Source organism: Anabas testudineus, chromosome 24 (assembly GCF_900324465.2).
Source record: "Anabas testudineus chromosome 24, fAnaTes1.2, whole genome shotgun sequence".
In the NCBI taxonomy this organism is placed as follows: Eukaryota; Metazoa; Chordata; class Actinopteri; order Anabantiformes; family Anabantidae; genus Anabas; species Anabas testudineus.
In genome coordinates, this window is record NC_046632.1 from 17,598,920 (window position 1) to 17,620,772 (window position 21,853).

The 21,853-nt window shown below is 42.3% G+C and overlaps 1 protein-coding gene across 2 annotated transcripts in view; it reads right to left on the reverse strand.

The window, feature by feature from the left end:
• The window catches only part of myt1la (myelin transcription factor 1-like, a), a 49,975-nt gene extending 47,555 nt beyond the window's left edge, over nt 1-2,420 (reverse strand). For both annotated transcript variants that reach the window (XM_026341465.2, XM_026341466.2), the window contains exon 1: nt 2,284-2,420. The gene's annotated coding sequence lies outside the window, so the exon portion shown is untranslated. The remainder of the gene's footprint in view (nt 1-2,283) is intronic.
• Nucleotides 2,421-21,853: the final 19,433 nt, after the last annotated feature.

The window sequence follows — 21,853 nt, forward strand, 5'->3', positions numbered from 1 at the left end:
TCGTATTTGTGCAGGAGTTAGAAACCTTCTCTGCTTATTAGACTGGGATCAGCTGCCACTAGTCATGCTCACACATGCGCATCTTCAATTTTTAATGAGAGCCCAGAAAAACTTTCCTTGTTGTGTGTGACACAGCACAAACGTCATTCTGATCACAAACCACTCTCCTCTAACACTTCTACCACGGTCAGGGAAACACTTGCCTCTTACGACACGCACACGTTGATAACAACAGCACCTTGTTATCAACACCTACATTGTTCACACACTTCTGTGCACAGTTTGTGCATGTTTGGAGGATTACAAAGGTTAACCATGAGGGGGCAGATAAGAGCCTGAGCCTGAGTTTCTTCCCTGTAAACTTCTGCCTTAGCAAACAGAAGCCGTGGTGACAGAGATTAATGTTGGAATTAGAACAACATCGATGGCAAATTGTAGAAAAGCTCATTAAGTTTTCTTTAGACACTTTTGATTTAAAGTGTTGCTAAGTTTCATACGGGCTCACTCGTTATTTATCAGATTCAATCTCTACCTGTAGCATTAATTTCAGATGAAGTCCTATGAGAAATAACCCAGAATATATTATCAATCGACATAAAAGAAGCTAATTATTGATGTGTAAACTTATTTTACACACAGTTTAAAGAAGGTTTAAATATCTTTACTATACCTGAATATTTACTAAGTATGAATGGCTCCAGTCTCCTGGGATTACTCACAGTACTGCAGTTTTATCAAGTTCATTTTCAGCTGAGAAAATCTGTGAATCGTTGTTTATAAGAAAACCAGGTAACATCCACACAGTCTAAGACTGTGTAGTTTCCAGCACATTTACTACGTCAGATAATAAACAAATTAAAACATTTGTATATTCACAAAAGTCACTCAGTGGATTTACTCTAATTTCATTTTAAAGTACTTAGAATACTGTGTATTACTGTGTTTTACTTCACTACGCTTCAGACAAACATTTTACATTTGATTCCACTGAACTGATTCAAATTACAAATACAAATTAGAATAAAAGATTCTGTGTTATTACAGGTTACAATAAGATGTTTCACTCTCCAGTGGAAATTTACTACTTAGCAGTACACAGAATAATTAATGACAGTAATTAATAATAGTATTATCCAATAATATACCTTCTGCACAGTTTGTTGGTTTCTAAGTAAAAGATCTGAGTACCTGTACATATCCATGGCTGCTAGATATAAATGAGGGAGACGGAGTAGTAACAAAGAAATATTTCTCCAAACCTCTTTTATTTTATTAGAGTTTTATTTGTCTGTGATGCTAAATCTAAACCAGATTCCATTAAATCACTGCGTCCTAGTTGAAATACATCTTTGTTGCTCTTATAATTTAATGTACTGATATTTTGTCACTTTACAGAAGCACTGAAATAAGTTGGTGTTAAACATGAAGCATAATGGAAGTAAAACACATAATGTGGTGATGATAGTGAAGTACTGATAGAGGTGCTGCACATATATAATAAATACTCTAATGAATACAGAGGGGATCAGCTTCATAAAAAAGGTGCCTTAGGGTCACTGCAGATGCACTAATTAGCAGCACAGACACACTTCACTGTGCTCAGGAGCACTGAGACCCTATAGAAATATAAAATGTGATCCACACTGGTCCCAGCGCGGATTTTTAAGGTCCATACATTCAGTATGCGCAACAATACAGGCTTCATAGCACCCTGTAGGAACATAATGGGAATATTACAAAGATATTACACAGCACTGGGAATCACAAGTCACATCCCCATAATTATATGTGACTGTCATAATGACACATGAGGATAAACATAATCAAAAGGTGGCGTAAGGTCACGACTGCTCACTGTGGGAATATCACAGCACTAGAACGCACTGGAAACTAAATAGAAGACGTGAGACAACAAAGGCACACCAAGGCAAAGGCACACACTCCAGCACCATAGAAACACTGCATAATGACATAATAAAATGTAAAAATATAATAAGGACAAGTAGGAAACTCAGCGGGAGCCGGACTGACACGCTACAGGAGTGTTGGAGGAATAAAGGCGCATACAGAGCGGTGCACAAACACTGTCAGAGCCCGAGATTATTGCAGGAATAAAATAAAAGACTGTCACCAAAACTGAGCCGTGAAACAACAGAAGCATGACTGACACGCTGTGGGAAGACCAGCACCATCAAGACACGGAGAAGGCGCAGGCGCGTAAAAAGGCGCATAAAGTGCGTCAAACCGCCACAGATTGTTAGAGAGAAAGAAATGAAAACATACTGAAATGGCGAAGATGGAGACTCCTCTGTCTCTGTCTCTGTGTCTGTGTCTGTGTCTCCTTCCTCCTCTCCTCTTCCTCTGTGGTCGGAAAGTCTGCAGCCTCCTTCTCTCACTCTCTCTCGGTCTCTGTCAAGGTCTCTCTGCCAATCTCTCTCTCTCTCTTTTGTCGCTGTGCTATCTGGCCATGCCTTCACTGGCGGAGAGCGGGATAGAGGAGGAGGAGGCGGAGGAGGAGGAGGAGGAGCGGGAGGGGGGCAAGACAGACAGGCAGGAGGGGAGAGAGGAGAGGGTGATGATGATGATGATGATGATGAAGGCGGCGGAGGGAGAATCAGACACTGCAGCAGAGGAGCACGGCGGGTTTACCTCTCTCTGTCTTCTCCTCTTCCTCCTCTTCCTCCTCTTCCTCCTCTTCCTTCTCCTCGTTTTTATTTTTTTTATCCTTTATTTCTCGGGGACGCGCGCGCAAACCCGGGCGACGCGCTCGATTCGATGGCGAGGCAGCGGGAGCGCGCACATGCAGGCTCCGAGATTCAATGGCAGCGCGTTCACTCCGTCTCTCCACCACTCAGCTCCCTCTCTCTATTTCTGATACGCGCGTGTGCGTGTGTGTGCGCGTCCAGCCCGCAGACTGGATCACGCACGCGCGCGCACACAGAAATGGAGAGATGCGTCAGAGTGTAATTCTCTTTGTTCAGCTCTGGATGAACATAAGGACCAGAGTCTAATTTGAATTATTAGCAGTATCCTGTTAGTATTAATACTTCATTTTCAGATACTTCATTAGTAAAAGCTCATTAATTAGTTCTGGGTTCTTTAGTTCTTCTCTGAAACTTTGATCTTTTTCACTTCAGGACTTAATGAACTGTTTTATCACTTGTATCACAGATGGACCGATGAAGAGAAGTAGATGACTTGTTTGTAAAGTACTTTGAGGAGCATGTACTAAGTTTAACTCGACTAAATAATAATAACATGATGATGATGATGAACTGTAATACTGACAAATGTTGCACAAGCAGAAATAGTTCAGATCATCTGATTGGTTGGAGGAGAGAGCCTCACTGCTGTCAGGCTGGTCTGAGTCACAGGAGGCTTCGACAGCACCTCTCCAAAATAAAATGCATGTTGGAGAATATTTCTACTGCAAGTTTAAAACTATAAAAAGCAGGACACTGTAGCTTTAAGGGCTGTGACACAACAAACCATAATCTGAGACCGACTGTAGCGTCGCCTTCATCTGGGCTAAAAAGTGACACTAGGAAATAACTCTGTGTACCAGCAGGTTGTGCTAGTCTTCGTTCATGTCAGACTCCAACTAACCCACAAGATGCAGCAGCAGAATCTCACTGAATGATGCTGAAAGTAGCTCCTGAATCGTGTCTCTGACGTTTTCTGAGGACACTGGAAACAGATATTGGCTTTGCTCTGCTGCAGGTTCTGCCGGCGCTCACCTGGCTGTAGCTCAGTGAATCAGACGACTGCTGCATGAAGTGGAGTCTTCCTCTCCGTGTCCCCTGTTGTGCTCTGAAGGGGCCACTTGGCTGCAGAGCCAGGTCGCATTCACAGCAACGAATCCCAGCTGCTGGTGGCTTTTTGATCCATATGTGTGAACGCCCCCCGTAATTGTGCTAATTGTTCTTGTCCTGTCCATTTACACTTGTTTTTACAAGTATCTCATCTCCGTTTAGCAGCAGAGAGACGAGACGAGACGAGATGAGACGAGATGAGACACTCTCATTTACAACTTCTCTGTTGGTCAGATCACAAATCTAATCTGCACTTTATCACAGTTACATGTTAATCAGGGTGAGAACCGCTGCAAACGGTCTGGTTTCATTCAAGACATGAGAGGTGGCAGAGTTGAAGCTGCAGTAAATATGTTTTATTATTTTATTATTTCAGTATCAGAAGAAGAAAATGAAAACGACTGGAGCATATTCATTGACCTGCAAATAATAATAAGATAATTAGTGTTTGCTTGTGTTGTCTTTGTGTGTGTGGCTGTGGCTATTTCCAGGAGTCAGTGGTAGTGAGGTAGGTTAAAGGCCCCTCTTCAGTGTTTAGGACGTCCCCAGACTCAAAGAGAGACAGAACAACTACAAACAAGGCAGTTTCATCATTTCTGGTCATTTTCCGTCTCATTTAGTTTCTTTTTGATCGTTTGTGTCTTTTTTATTTGTCAATTATCTTTTTGGTTATTTTTAATCATTTGTTTATTGTTATTTTCTGACTCTTTCAGTAAAGTTTAATCTTCTTTTGATCATTTTATTTTATTATTTTTTCTATCTTTGATCATTTTTGCCTCATTTTTTTTATTTTTTGTCTCTTTTCAATCCGTTTTCTCTCTTTTTGGTTATTTTCTGTCAGTTTTACATCATTTAGCCTGAAAAAACACTTCCATCTGTTGAGATTCTTTGAGATAGTGTTTGATTCTTTTGAACAACAACAATAATAAATTAATAATTAATACGTTCTCTCCCGTTTTTTATTTTTGTCATATTTATGTTTTTATTTTCATTCAGCGTCCGTTCTCAATCTTCTGTACCTCGATCTATAATCTCCTTCCCCACATTATTCATCACCCTTTCAGTCTTTTCACTCATGTATTTCTTCCTCCTTCTCTCCATCTTTAACTCTCTCTCTTTTCATTCCTCTCTCCTACCGTCCATCCTTCCATGGTTCCTTCACTGTATTCGTAGTCTTTCCCACCTCGGTGAACCTCCTTCTGTTCCTTTGAGTACTTTCTCTTTCCATCCATCTCCCTGTCAATCTGTGCACTCATCTAGCTCCCTTTGTTCTTCTCGTGCCCTTTTCTTTTTTCTTGAGCATCCCTCTCTCTCTCTCTCTCTCCACTCAGTCGTCCCTTCATTTTCTCTCCACTTCACGTCACACCGTCTCTCTTCTTCTCTGCTCTGACAGCAGACCAGAGTGAACTAAGGACACAGAGACAGAGAGAGTAGTGGAGCTGACCTAGTTAGACTCTCCCTTCAATAAAATATTGAGACTGAGAAACTCTGGTCCTCTGGTCTCTCTCTCTCTCTCTCTCTCTCTCTCTCTCTCTCTCTCTTTCTTTCTCGTTTGTCCAGATTCACATCTGGAAACTCAACAATTGATTTCAGCTCAAACACAACCAGGGGTAATGATTAAATATGTCATTTTAACTAAAAATTAAACTTGAATCTGCTTTTTTTATGTGTAATTGAGAAGTAATCCAGTCAGCATCTGTACCTGTATCCCAGTCTTGGAGGTGTCCAAAACAACACCAGCACATGCAACACAGAAAAACGTGACATCAGTATGAACGGTGCACACTTCTGAGCACGGTATAAATTTTGTGTCAGCCATATGGCCGTGACAGTCATTGCCCTTATACTCTAAATTTATACACTCGTACGGCTGAAATGCACTCGTCAGATCTGACGGAGCTCTCAGCTTGTGTCAGCCAGTGTGTCATCATTCACAGAAACTTTTAGACTCATCACAATGACATGCAGCACGTCTCTACTTTCCCCTCACTAGCATCTTTATGTGTCCCACGTAAATCACAAGGATGAGATACGAGGAGCAAACAATCGAGGAAACAGATTTTTAGATAAGAAGACGTCTTTTCCTTCATCCTGATGAAGCAGGTGTTAAGATCACTGTGCAGATGATGACATGGATAGTTACAATAAAACATGCACCGTTAATACTACTGCAGACAAACTGTAGCTGTGTTAACGTGAAGGCATCTGCACATTTTGTTTTCAGGTTGTCCATCTCTCTGAATGGTCAGTCGACAGTTTTCGTGAACAGAGTGAAGAAGAAGGCTTGGAGATAATTCCTTTAACTTGGTGATCAACAGATTAGATCATGGTCATGTATGTCCCATTTTTATCAAAGCTACATCTCAGAAACACCTGGAAGGAATTTCATTACATCTGGAACAAACATCTGGAACAAACTAGAATTAGAGTCTTGACAGAGGTGTAGAAACTACAACGTCAATGGTTCTTGGAGCAACACGACCGTAATGCAGCAATTCTATGTTATACTGTGAACAGGTCCATCAAACACATAGAGTGCTGCTCAAACACAGTGGTCACATTGTCAGAGACTGGACGTGAACAAAAGTTTGATATGAGAAAAAGAACGATTTAGTTTCAGAGACACTTAGTGGTAAAAAGATCAGATTCAAGCCAATTAATTCATTTTTATAAAACGTTGAACAGAATTCAACCGTAACGACGGCGACTGCCGTTTTTTCCAGTGTGGCCCTCACTGTCAGACATAGGAGCACACATATTGTTTGCTGTGATAGATTACAGAAACCTGAGCGAGTTTCAAGCCTCTGCAGGTCGGTTTTGTCTTGAAACGTTCACACCTTCTCACACACACACGCACACACACACAGATCCGTCATCCTCACACTGATCTAAGCTGGTTAATCAGATTTCTGCCGCTGCTACCTGTTTGGATCTGAACCAACAGACACATGCTGTCGACTTCTCTGGATGAATTCAGAGACACTCTCCTTCCTGCTTCTCTCTATAGGTCTGCAGTGTGTAGGTGTGCAGCAGTGTGTAATAGGTTTTTCAGTGCAGCTCTGCAGCCCGAAGCCTCCACCAGGCTCAGTGGGAGAAAGTCAATTACAGCAGGGCTGAGCCTGGCCTGCGGGGGGGGCGTATGGGAGGGAGATAAGAATGTAAAGATGGCTGCTGCTGAGTGCTCCCCGGCTACATGCATGGGCGGCGAGTGCTGCACTTTGCCCTCCTGCGTCTGTCCAGATGCAGAAGCAGAGATCTGCAGCAGAGCGAAGAGGACACGACGTGACTGTTAATCAGTGATATCATCTATTGTGTCCTAAAGTTTGTTATTAACTCTGAGTTTAGATAATTCAGTGGTTTTACAACTCATCTTCGTAGCTTGGACCATAGTTTCTATCAGACAGTAGTGAACAAGTGTTCTGATATTTTTCTGTGAAGATACAGAAGCTTTAAGTAAAGTGGAGGCAGCTTCCCCAGAATAGCCACAGAGATAATACGCTAGAACTTTTTCTGAATTACTTGGCTTTGCTGCTTGCTGTTTGCATGCAGTAGCTAATATATGTTATTTTAGTAGGAGAGACGAAGCTGAGACACTAATCAGGAGCGACAGCAGCCTCTAATTAGGCTGCAGATTATAGCGACCGGCGTGGGAAGCACTCCCAACGTTTGGTGACCTTGAAATTCGCTTTGCCCGTCTGTATATTTTGCTGCCAAGCACAGCACGCGTGGTGCACAGGTAGAGGGAAGCTGAACAAACAGGTGGGAGGTGTATTCAGACAAAGAAGTCCAAAACGAGCTGTTGGTGTGGCTGAGAAGAGACGATTCAGAAGCAGGTCTGACGCCACACGCTGGCACGTCTGGTGAGTTTTATCAACAAGAGGAGGAAATTACATTTTAGCATCAAATGCACAAAAGAACTGACATTTTAGAGCCGCCGAGTAAAATGAACAACAATTAACTGTAAAAATACTTTAAAAGCATTCTGCAGTATGGCTCAGACTGTGTGTTATAATAAAGCCCCAAAGATGCTGAAAGTTAATATGTTTCAGGTAAAATTAACAAAATTATCTAAGAAATTCGATTTCACAGATTAAATTCAGGAACGATTCCAAGATGATTCACAACTTTACTACAACATTAAAAATCATAATTTCGCGTGAATCCCAGAGTTTGTAGAACTACAACAGCTTGAACAACTTATTTTGTGGAAGTTTTTGTAACTGAGAAAATCTTAATATATAAACGTGATTTGCAGGAGCGTAGGTTCCCTCTGTGTCTGTTTTTGATTTGCTGAGGAAAATATCTGACTCTGAAGCTGCTCCACCGTTTTCACCAGCCAGACTTTAACTGCAGCTTCCTGCTGCAGCTGGAAACAACGAGCTGAAACTCACGTCGAAGCTCTGAAAGATGCTGAGTTAGCTGCTAATTCTCTTCAGGTTCATCACACACGTTCTCTTTTTCACACTGTCATCTGATGCAGCGTTATTAGAAAAATATTGATTAGAGCTGCTTTAAAAACCCACACTGAGGGGAACGACGTGGTTTAATGGCAGAGTTTCAGTTTAAACTGAGGTTGGGGGCTACATGATGTCAGCTGAAGGTCCTCACACGGCTAGAAATGCACCGCTGTGCATGTGTTCCTGAAAGCCTAAAGCTCCCGGCTGCACAGGATTAGCAGTCTTGCATTTCAAACGGTGAACGAGGGAGAGTGTCAGACTGACGCTCTCTGTCTCTCTCACTCTCTGCAGAAGCTAATAAGCTCCACTGGTTTCCCTCCTGCAGTGAGCTGATTACAGCATTATACCTCACATACCCCTATTCACCTCCACATACCCCCCCATCAACCCCCAACATACTTGACCTGCATAACTGAATATCTGCTACCATGAACTCCTATAACTAGACGCTTTATGAATATTATGTGAAGTCTGATGATGTGTTTTACTTTCTAAACACTAACTTGCTCCCACCGTTTATTTTGATCCGACACCTTCCGCTGCTGAAAGTAGTCCCTAATAAATGATGTCCTGATGATGAGAGCCACAGGTTGGGCTCTCCAACAGAGAATCAGTTCGTGTTTATGAACCAATAATGAAGCATTCCAACCAAACTACATTGATTTCTCATCCAGGATTCTGGGTCACAGCAAGAACCAGATGCCCTGTTGGATCCAAACTGAAGTGTGCTGTCTGTTCTTCAGCAGAAATAAGACTAATGTTAAAGCTGATTTAAATTTTTCTGGTTTATATCAACTAACTGAAAAATAACTGAGAAATGTTGATCTGACCTGTTGCTCTGTCCTGTCCAACTAAACTGAAATTACAAATATGTTTTATGGGGAGTGTGATTTTATGAAAGTGACTCTAATTTCTAACTGATTCATTCTGTTACATCCAACACGGTGTATTAAAAAATTCTAAAAACTATCACATCAGAGCGTAATGAGAATGAAATTAATAAATTGAATTAGCTCTGGAGGCCTAATTAACCCTCGTACTGCTCCGTGAATCCAAACTTTTCTGATGAACAGAACAGTGATAAACGCAGACAGACGTTAAACACACGAATAATAAACTCATCAAAAGACGCCGACTTGCTAATCGCTCACTTCAGTTGTTGTTGTGTCGAAATATTCACACGCGATGAGATTATTTGACCAAATTACGACTGTTGAAGATCAAACACGATGATTTAACACGTAATCCTGTGTGTGTGTGTGTGTGTGTGTGTGTCTGCTTCCCTGATTTATATTCTGCTCCTCACACACACACACACACACACACACACACACACACACACTGACTAGCATCAGGATTGTTTGGATAGACGAGTCTCCTCCTCTTGTTTCCTTCTTGTTCTGCCTTGCTTCCTTAGCTCCTTCTCTCCTTTCCTCTCCCCTCATCTCCTCTCCTTTCTTCCACTCACGTCCTCCCTCGTTTCCTCATCTCCTCTCCTTTCTTCCTCTCACGTCCTCCCTTGTTTCCTCATCTCCTCTCCTTTCTTCCCTCCTTGTCTTTCTCCAAACAGAAAGTTTCACCTGTGGTTTATGAGCGTTGGTGCCTCAGGCACACCGCTCCCCTCCTAACACCTCCTCAAAGAGCTAACACCTCCTCCATGACACACACACACACACACACACACACACACTAAGCTCCATGTTTGAATTCAGTTATCTAACGTTATTGAGGCCTGTCATGTTGCAGTGGGATGTACGTTCAGTGTTCGGATGGGGAGATTTGGGAATCGTGAGTGTGTGCGTGTGTGTAAATTATTCATCAGCCCTTGAAATGCAAATGACAGCCAAAGCGAGGGAGCCGCCACGCTATGTAGGTCACTTCCTATCTCGCACGGCCGCAGCGTTGGAGGAAAGAGAGCGAGGGATTGAAGCAGAGCGACCGGCTGATGAAGAGGAGGCAACAGTGAAGATTAACTTCTTCTTCACTGGTTTTCTCTGAGGGACGCACGTCTCTGTGAAGGTTCAGAGGTAACTTCTACTGTGGTTAAACTTCCGTTCCTTAAAATACTCACAAATAAGTTGGGAAACTGGCGGGAAATCGTTTCAAATCACACATGTAAGTAAAATGAGTCTCTGCTGGGCTGTGGAACAGAAATTCAAGACTTGTTTCTGACGTCACCAGCTTTTTGTTGCATGTGCAAAGTTATTATTCTCTAAATTAAATCAAATGATTCAACAATCACCAGCAAAAACTAGATTCCAGTAAGTTTTAATTTAAAATGTTAATATAGGGAAGTTCAAAGCATTCATATGTCGTGTACAGGATGTGCAAGACTCTTGTTAATTTAAAGGATCGTTTCTGTTTCTCTGAAGTTTTGTTACATGTTTGTGTCTGTGACATAAATTAAAATGAATTAAAAACACATCAGTGGGCAGATCTGCTCTGACATGTTTCCTCTTCTGGAGCTCATTCAAGTACATTTCTGTGAATCCATCACATCTGGCAACCTCTGCTTGTATGTGTGTGTGTGTGTGTGTGTGTGTGTGTGTGTGTGTGTGTGTGTGTGTGTGTGTGTGTGTGTGTGTGTGTGTGTGTGTGTGTGTGTGTGTGTGTGTGTAGCACATGGGAACCCGTGTAAACAGAGGAAACACTGTAGAACGTGCTGACAAACAGGTGACCCAGCACAGCGGTGAGGCTCACTGATGTGTTCAGAGCAGTTTGAACGGTGGAGCTCGATGGCACCGACAGATACTCTCAAATTACAGAGTGAGACGTAATTCAGTGTTTTTATCTCTTTGAAAATAAGAAATTTGGACAATCACCCCCTCCTTGAAGTCATTTTGACTGCTGAGAGAGCAGCAGGAGCTCCAACACTAAACGTTCCTCCAGTGAACCTTCAAACTTCAGATCAGTCAAAAATCTTCTTCTTCTTTTCTACAATCAAACCTGAGACCTCCACCTCTGTCTCTGTCCCTCATGGAGGAACGAGAGCTTTCATTCATTTCCGTGGTGGGGGGATGTCTGTTGTCTCCGTGGAAACAGGCAGCCATTTTGGATTCCCACAGGGAAGCTGATGGCACGAATGCAGCATCCATCAATCAAACTGTGGTTCCCCTGTGGTGACGGAGCTCCTGATCCAAGCTGCAGACACACACACACACACACACACACACACACACACACACACACACACACACACACACACAATACAATGAATTTAAAGGCAGATGGTGATGTTAACATGTACACACACAGCATATCCTGACATTAGCTTATGGAAACCGGTCTTGAAAACCCTCTGTCCTCTACCTGCCCAGTCCCAGACAGCAGACACTCACAGATAGAGACTAAATGACCGTGAGTTTTAGAGTATTAGATTAGCCAACACGGTCCTATTGGAGCTAGCATCAAAATACATCTGTGTGTGTGTGTGTGTGTGTGTGTGTGTGTGTGTGTGTGTGTGTGTGTGTGTGTGTGTGTGTGTGTGTGTGTGTGTGTGTGTGTGTGTGTGTGTTGTTCAGATCAAGTAATGCAGCTTTCATTTTTTATTCTGCAAAAGGCAGGGCCTGAGGATGTTTGTGTAATTCTTCTGTAATTCGGTTCTTTTGGTTTAAATACCTCAACAACCAGTGGCTGAATTAGCTAAATTAAATAAATAAATCAAACCAAATAAAATAAAAATGCTGTGAATGTTTTCAGTCCCCTGATGATGACTCCTAATGATTTTGGCCTGACCTTTCCTCCAGCACCATCAGTGCAAAGTCAAGAAACATCAAAGTGAGCAAATTAGCATAGAATGGACTGAGAGCCTTGAACCCCCCAGAGGATGAACCCTGACCTTCCTCTCTGGCCACTGTCAGGACAAACTTTACATTTTCTATTTCTATAAAAGCTGTCTGTCATATTTTGGGAGCTTAGCGTGTCTCACTGCAGGGTTTTTTTTCTCAGGGCTGATCTTTGCATAAAGAATGAGGAGAAATTTTAGAGCTGAATTAAGAAACACGAAGCCGGAGCGAGAGCAGCCGAGTCTGCAGGAGGTTGATTAACATTTAATACAACTGAGAGCCAGACAGACAGAGACGGGTGCCGTCCGTGTTACTGAAGGAATCCATACAAGGCTTCTTTTTCTCTTTCCTTACTGCTACTGAATGAATTAATGAATAATGGATACGTGTTGATTATTTTTAAATGCTCAGTGCTTTAGTATCGCAGTGAGTTATATATGGATCTATGAGAGATCAGTAAAGGCTTTGATTAACTCCATTTTATGGAGTGCCAACTCCTAATGTCAAAACAATGGTGAATATTATGAATGTGAATGGATGAAACAGTGAATGGAAACACATTAATTCCAGTTTATCTTAAAAACTCATAATTTAAGATACACTTGAATTAAAACTTGTCTGGTTTTACGTCTTTTTTGCCCTGAGCTTTGCCTGTCAGGTGTTTTACAGACTTTATGCCTTCTGAGCATGTCCAGTGTCATATCTTATATGTGGAGGTTGTTGGGCTGTGAGCATCCTGCAGACTGTTCAGCACTAAATGTATTTAATTATTTAATTAACAGTTCATCTTCCCCTACAAAGACACTGGAAATGAACGTCTGTGAGCAAAGACCCATAGCACACCAAGCTGACGTCGAAGAGCACGAGGTGAGTCGGTCCAACTGAGGTCGCCCTGACTCTCTTTGCCAGCAGGTGGCAGTAGTCGGTATTCGTCATTCAAAGGGGGATCTGGTCTCTGACACATGGGGACCTCGGCCGATTCCTGCCAACAGTGTGGACACACCACAGAAACTAGGTCGACAGACAAGCATCTGCGAGGCCTTAAAAACCAGAGCTGCTGTCAGTGAAGCTGTTTGAGGTGAAACTAAACCAGGAGTCCCCTTAAAGTACCAACGATATATAACAGTGTGATGGTGGAATGAGGGGTTAACGACCTGAAAGTTCCCCTGAAACTAGTGGCACTGGCTGGACCCATTATTAATGATGCAGCAGCAGTGTTAGCAGCACTGACAGGAAACACAGCCCTACGTCATTCAACACTACATCGAGTTAAAAGAGCTCAGACAGTAAGATGTTTTGTCCATCCTCACAAAGCGTCACCAGCAGAATGCAAACAGGTTGGCAAGGCTGTGGTTCCCTTAAGTATGTACTAGTACATAATGTACAGCTGCACCATAATCACTAGAAGGTACGCTGTACATTAGGTTTATTTACGCAGTAGGTCGCAGACTGTGACTGTTACCAAACAACAGAATTAGAGCATTAAAGTGTAGAGATTCACATAATATAACAAAACCCGATCACTGTGGAAAGAGCGGTTTTCGTTTTTCCTACAACAGCAGCTTGACACAATAAATCAAAATCAAAACAATTACTGAGCTACAGCCTGGAAAAAATCCATAAAATCTGGTTTGACAAGTGATTTTTTTGGGATCGGACTCATCAATACATTTCCCGCAGTACAGTCTGTGGTTCATTTCTATTCTGTATGTTTTAACATCCCTGCAGCATGTTTGAGTTTCATATTTCTGAGGACAGAAACAAGAAGAAACAAAGAACTGGGGTTTATACGACTAAAGCTATCAACAATTAGTCCAGCACAAGGTGATAGTAATAAAAATAGTCCCTGTCTATGACTCACTGCCTCATGAAGGAGTCTTTGAAAGACTCAAACACACTGATATCACTGAGAGGTTAGTCAGCCACAAATCATAGTGGAGATATTTTTCATTTCTTAGTCAATTACAGCACACCCACATGCTGATAATAATTCCTTCTATCACGAGAACAGATTCAGAGAGAAAGCCGAGGTTCCCCCGAAGCTATTGATGTGAGACAGTTGAATGTGAGTGAGGAAATGAGCCAAAAACAACTAATTTATGGAGAAAAATGCAGAAGCTCGCTGGCCTGTGGCAGAACCCACAGGGCCTCACATGGCTCCCTGTAATCAAGTGATACAACTGGAGCAAATCAAGACCACATTTCCCATCATCCCTCTTTCCTTTCTGATGAGGATGGAAAGAAATCCAGCAGATTGTGATCCAGTGTTTTCTTTACTGTCATTCTGTCTCTACTTGACGGGTTAGTGATTCGTCGATGGTGAACCGACCGGCTCCAGTGTCTGGATGAAGACGTATTCTGCGGAGGCAGGATGTGTGTTTGGGATTCAGGCTGTCTGCCTGCGCTGCCGGCTGCCTCTCTGGATCTCAGTCTGCTGCAGACCTGAGCAGCATTTTAACAGCCAGCAGGCAGCTCACAGCACCACAGTGTCCCATTTCTACCACGTTCAGTCCTGGGAGCAGAGCAGCACAGTCCTGAAACCCTTTTAAAACAGAAACACTGCACACGACTCAACAACACTTCAGTTTATCACTGAACGTCTACATGAGGCTCAGTTGTACTTTGAGTTATGTTGTAAATTAGCACCTGGTTTCCTGCTTACAGGCTAAACTAACCCAGAGAAGATGATAAAGCGTGTTATGTGATTTCCTGAAGCACTGAGGCTTTGCAGCCAGCTGGATCAACACTAGATCCGCTGTTTCAAGTTTCCCTCTGCTCTTCTTTCCTCTTTTCTCGCTTTGCTTCCTGAAACGTCCTCCGACTCCCTCACCGTTGTCATTTCTTGCCTCCTCACTCCTCTCCACTCATCTTTTCTCCGTCTTCTCCGTCACGTCTGTCCTCTCTTTTGTCTCCTTCCTCCTGTTTCCTACCCTGTGAAACATCAGCACTCACAGCAGGCTGCCAAACCACCCACAATTCACCTCTCTTCATAATGAGGACGCAGGGCGCTCGCAGTGCTGAGTTCAAACACTGAAAGCGGCAATTAAGAGGTTTATGATTCAGGTTTGGAGAAGAGGTGAAAGTGAGAATGTGGTGTTTGATGCCGCTTTCAGACGAGTGTTTTCCTCTGATTTAAAATACTTTTATGATAATTTTGACACAAAAACTTTTATTCTGTTTCACACGCAGCATCTTGTCAGAGCGTCTCTGGACTTTCTGTCTGTTAAACCACAAAACTGTGTTAAAAATCAAGACAGACACATCAACACCCGCCTGTTGTACAGATAACAGTACAAGGCTCTCTCCGTGTGCTCGTCCTCCATGTCAGAAACACCCAACCAGAGACGGTTTATACTCTCCAAACAAACTGTACTCCACCACTGCAGATTCACATGCTCACAGTGAGAAATATGCAGCGTAGTTGACCACAGGACAATTTTCTACTTCCCCTCAGAGAAGGCTGCAGCATCTCTGATCATGTTACGTATTGTTTGTTCTCTGCAGGTTAGAGTTTTATCTTTCTCTTTATATTTATATCTTCTTTTAAAGCCATTTCAGTGTTTTCTGTCTCTTGCATCCAGAGGTTTGTCCTAATTCTCTGAATTCTTTAACTTTTAACCAAACAGACAAACACGAAACAGTTCTCCACAAATAAAACTAAAAAACAACATATGAAATCTGAAATAGACAAAGAAATAAATGTGCTAAAATATGCTGATTTTAATTATAATGAAGATGATGATGATAATGATCTACCAGTGATGGAACGTCTGCAATAACTGCTTTGAGTTATTTCTCAGATCACCTGCACTTAAACATTTGAAGAAAGTTTGGTTTTAGACTTTGAACAGCCACAGTACCAGAAATAAATGTTCTGCATGCGTAATTTAGTGCACATTAAGTAACTGTTGGAGGATATACGAGGTCACATCATCTGGTATTTTACAAAAAGCAAAGATTAGAGACACATGTAGTCTTGATAATTAAGCACAGTAGGATTTTGAATGCAGGACTTATTGATCCGTGTGTGTTTAGAGTCTCTTTTTGGGTTGTTTGTGTTCCTTTTTGTTTGCAGACTTGCTGCCTTCTGTTGCTCCTTGAGCAACAAATAAAGCATCTTGAATTTAATTGAATTGCATATTTTATGGTAAACCTCTGAGCAGCTCTAAGACCTGAAATACAACCCTACATCTGCCTGCGTCTGTTTATATAAATAGACAGCAGCAGCCTGCACGCTGTGGAGACGGAGCCTGGTTTTACGCTCTCGACATACTTCCACACTGGATGAAGAACACAGCAGCAAATCAAACGTATCTGGGAGCTTAAAGCCGTCATATGTGAAGCGTATTATAGACACGACTGTTACCAGCGACACTGCAGCAGATAATAAACACACACACACACACACACACAGTGTACATTGATGCAGGCTGACAGACAAACAGATGCACACTCTCTCGCTCTCCCCTGGAGCTCCATCTGTGTAATGACGTCTCGTGCTTGGTTAGGACTCTGTTGCATAATTAGAGCTCTGGCAGCTGATGGATGGATCTGCAGCACTTCCACCTCGCCGACCTTGGCCTCACCTCGGTCGGGCACAGGGACACAGGGAACTGTACTCATCCACAGACCAAAACAAGCACACGTTAACATGTACTGCTTGCACGTGCACCCGTAGCAGTGGGTTAGGGCTTTGCACTTTGGACTGGAACAAAACTCCAAGTCTGAAGGTGTCTAAGCTGCAGCTCTTTGTATCTCGCTTATAAAAACATTTCAGTACAACAGACACAATCTCTAACATGATGATAACATAATGATGGTAATTTGCTGTGTTATGTTTGGCTGAATAAAGAACTAAGGTTTCACATCTTTTCTAAAACATATATAATAGAAAATTAGAAAAAACACCTGCATTATATCTGTAATAACAACCTCTCCTCAACAAAAGCTGCTGCTCGTTCAGTGGCGCTGACAGTGAAGCTGCACATCATGAGCCAATTGCAGATGTTTTAACTTGTCATCACAGAGATGGTGTCACTAATAACACTAATAACATTAACACTGGCTCTGTCGTGATTCGTGTCCTTTTGCTGCAGCACCTTCTACCACCTACTCACCTGCTCCTCCTTTACTTCAGCATTTACACCGGCTCATTTCCACATCTGCTGCTTTCACTCTTCAGTCTGAGTTTGTTTGCACGACCTGTCTGTCGGTTGAAAGACGACTTGTTCTTGATCCTGACTTCACCTGTTTGTCTGTGAGCATCTGAGGTTTCGTTTTCCTGGCCTGTCAGTTGGTCTGTTCTCTTTATTAAAGTACATTTCTACTTCCTTCTTGTCTGTAAGTCAGTGAATCAGCAGGACTGAAGCCAAATTAGCTCAATTCAACACCCATCATTACTTTTTATTGTTACAGTGCAGTGATTAACTTAAACAGCTGGACAAAATCATTTGTAAAAAGCAGGTAGATGGGAGGAAACATTGCATTTGTTGGGGACTCTTGGGGTATTTGGTGCAGCAGGACAGTGGATGTTGGATGGAGTCCAAATAAACTACAGTGTGTGTTCGTGGTGATGAAAGAACATGTCGTCCAGTGTAATACTGTGGCTCAGCGATGTGTTTTAATCATTCTGGGACAACAATGGAGTTCTGTAGCTCAGAGGAATTAGTTATATCGGGCTTTGATATACACGCTGTTTTCTTTGGCTATTCTGCTCTGTCCCCCACAGGACCGCCCCCCCACCTCCCTCCCTGCATTTCTGTAACACCCTCTTGCCGGTCTGCATCCACCCACCACATGTCCACAGACTTAGTCCAGGTCCCTTTAATCCACCTCCACCTGTTTTCCATTCCCCATTAGCAGACCTGCCTCGCCTACCTGCACACCTGTTTCCAGTTCTCTCATCAGCTTCCTGCACATAAAGCAGCTCAACTTCCCCGATCAGTTCTCTGATCAAGTTCCTCCAGTCTTTCCTGCCTACTTGTGTTTTTAATTATTTTATTTAAAGTGTCTGTTTGCAATGAATCCACTGACATAATTCTGATGACACTAAAGAAAACCTAAAAACACGAGGTTCCCTGGAAAGTTCTACAGTTTAGGGTTCGGAGGTTACGAGTATTCTCTTTTTGTGTTTGTTTGTTTTGTCTCTCAAAGACAGTAGTTTAGTTAAAAAGAGCATCACCAGACTGACAGTGCTTCTGATTGTGATCATGACTCAAATTATGATTAAACTCATCCAAAATAAATGATTATGGAATAAATCATACTCATTAAGAAAGTAAAAAGACTTCACCTGTGTGTATTTCACTCTCCTGGAAGCCGTCTCTCCGTTTGCAGGCAGAATCTATGAATAGTCAATAACTTCAGTGTATTTCCATAATGACTTTACATTCATGCCAATGTTTGATTTTTTTTTTTTAGAGTAGGCGTCATGTAATTTCCAAATGCTCAAAATCTCATTTTGGAGTGAAACCTCAGAAATGCAGAGATGCTTTAAGGTGCAGAGTGCGTCAAACTTTCCACAGGGGTGCAGACGGATTCATATGTTTCTGTGCATGATGTAAATCAGGAGGGAGACGGGATAATGAAGCCGCACATCACAGGAACCTGCAGAGCTGCTGACAGCGGATTGGTTAGTGTAAAGAAAAAAAAATCAGTGTGATTGAGGTCCATGGTGTGTTCAGTGACCAGACTCACTCATTCTTAAGTCTAAAAGCATTAGAAACGTAGCACTGCCAGTCCAACATGTGATTTTCCTGTCTATGTTCTTATTGCTTAAGGCTTAAAGGGTCATTTCACCTACAATAGGATTTTAAAATTACATAAGTTTCACTTTTATGAGCCACAATGCATCTCTGAGCCTCCTAGAAACCAGTTTCCTCACCATTCGTCGTATTAAACATGTTGGTAGCAGAGGACGAGGAGGAACTGGTTTCAGGGCTGCGCATGCAGACAGCTGTCATGGAAACAGATGCTGCTTTGTTCATCTCACCATCTTTTATTCTGTGTAAATACCATGACTGCATTAGAAGAAGAAATAATTACTGGAGAGGAGAGGAGGAGTCACATTATCCCTCTGAAAAATAAAAGGAACAACTTGGAAATCTCCCTGTCTGTGTATCAGCTAATGTTCTGTGAGAATCTTTACGGTGTGATGTTCTTCTTAGTAAAAGGTTTTAAATAGAGATAATGAAACAAAGAACCAGAAGACACCTTAGAAACAGAGACATTAACTCAACAACTCGAAAGAAAGTTGACTTGGACAAGATCTTAGCAACTGAGATGTAACCTCAGCAACAATTCTGACCAGTTTAGACCACGTGACTCGCACCTCCTCATTCACGAAACTCAACCTGATGCAGGAAACGGCCTCAGCAAAATCAGAAGTCTCAAATTATATTGTGTGTATAAATTGATTGAGTTTACAGACTTTACATTTTTGAGCTGTAACATTAAAGACGGTTACGTTTGCACTTTGTTAAACCAACATGTGGAGCTGCACTGTTTTACGTACTGTCATCAAACACAGGACCAGAGAACTGGACATGACCTCATGAACTTTGACACAATGGTTTGTGTGAGACACAGACGTCACTCAGATACGACTTCAGTAACTTTAAAATAACTCAAGGACGTGAATATAGCATCACATGATCAGAAATTATCCCATCAATTCAAATATCACTCATCACCAACGTGGACATTAACTAAGTGGCTTCAACCACACGAACATGACCTGAGCAACGTGGAGTGAACTTGGCAACTTCAACCTCATCGATTCGGACACAAATGCAGCTTCTAACTTTTCACTTGGACTTTGGGACTTGGCTACAACAGCAGCACAGTCTCTTCTTTTCTGACAAGCAGCTCAACGTCTGCATGAAGTTTTCTTTCTTCCCCATCAGCACTGCAAGCGCTTTAGCAAACATCCCCCGCTCGCTGTCAGACGTTTGTGGTGTCAGAGAGTTCTTCGACCCTTGCTGAAGATTCTGGTTTATTCTAGACACTGTAGGTCTAAAAATTGACAAAACCTATATAAGAAGTGTGAGCAGGATGTTTCTAATGTCTGGTTTGTTAAGTTTCTTTACAGTTTGCTCGGCCTTCCTTCCCTCCAGCAGGGCAGCGGCGGACTGATGCCAGAGCTCAGTCTGCTGAGGAAGCATGTGTGTGTGTTGAGGAGGAGTGCTAACGAGGCGCAGCCAACAAGGAGGTGAAGCTGCTGCGGGGTGACCTTTGGCCTCTGAGAAGCACTCTCCCTCAGACTGGGCTGCCCCTGGCGGGGTCGTGGTGCCCCACACTTGCCGCAAGGCAGCAGCTGAGGTCAAAGAGGAGAGCCTCCGTCCTGCAGTTTCCAACACCAGCACCGACCAATCGACCGGCCGCAGGAGGGAGGAGGAGGACGAGGAGGAAGAAGGGAGGAAGAGAGGAGGGGTACGCGTCTAATTTCTCCTTCTCTCTGTTTCCATCAGCCAAACAAAGCTGGAAATTATTTTCATGAACATGTACAGTAGGTCTGCTGCAGGGAAGGAGAAGCCGTGGTGCAAGAAGCACTTAAGAAAAGTAAAACTACAACTCAACCATTTAGAAGTACTCCACTACAATTTAAAGTGCTGCTTACTTAAGTAACACATACAGAAATACTGTCAGCAAAATATAATTAAAGTAGTCAGAGTGACTCATTATGAAGAAAAATGCTGATTGGACGGTGTTGTATTATATTTAGACCTTATGTAGTTTACTGTATGTGATTAGTATGAATCAAATTAAACTAATTATATAAACAGTAAAATGACATTCCTGTGTAATTATGACTGAAAACCCTTTCAAAACAAAACTAGCACAGCAGTTAGGACTATTTTCTAAATCATAATTTGTTTTACAGATTTAAAAGAAGAAATACAGCTTTAAGATCAGAGCACAAACTCAGCACTGCAGATACATCCCTGATAGAAGTTACTCCACTACAACAAGAAACTCTTTATTTAAGTACTAAGACGTGAACAGAGGTGGTAGAAATAGAGCAGTGGTTCCCAACCCTGTCCACTGCTGATCACCTGGATCAGGTAACGTGAGCTCTTTTCAGTAAACTCTTACTGTAGCTGCTTATTTCTTGATTCTTTGTGCAGTTTTCCCACTGATGGGTTTAGTTTTAGTTCTATTCTGTATAAAATATTAGGGAACACCATTAAAAATGAAGTTAATTTCAAAGGAACAACAGTATGTTCTATGATAAACAGAATGAGAATGTGTTGTAGAGTTCTTCTATAAGCAGCTTCACACATTTCAAATCAATACTGTTCAATGTAATCATGGTTATTGGTTTAGAGTCTGCTTGTCCAACTGGGAGCAGACATCTCCCAGTTTAATTTTGTACCAAAGGAGCAGGATTTGTTAGGCTTTAGATCCCAATCGCACCTGATTCAGTTTCACTGCATCAAAATTATATTTGTGAGTAGTTTGACAACAATATTCTCTGTGCAATCACACACAAGGAGCAAAATACATTCAGACAGTTTGCATTCAAGCAGATGAACGTTTTTAATCTTTGTCCAGGCTCAAGTAATGATCTGCGGGGCCTCCTGCTGGAGGATTAACAGTGTTACAAGAGAAGAACTGAGTCGCTGAGCTTTCCTCCCAGACTGCAGATTTCTTTCCCTGTAGAGGTTTAGTCTCATTTCACTTCCATACCCCCTCTCTAATTTAATTCCCCATCCTCCCTCCTGTGTCCAAGCAGCTTTCCTCCGCTGTCCATCATCCATACTCACCTGCATCCTTTCTGCATCACAAAGCACAAACTAGA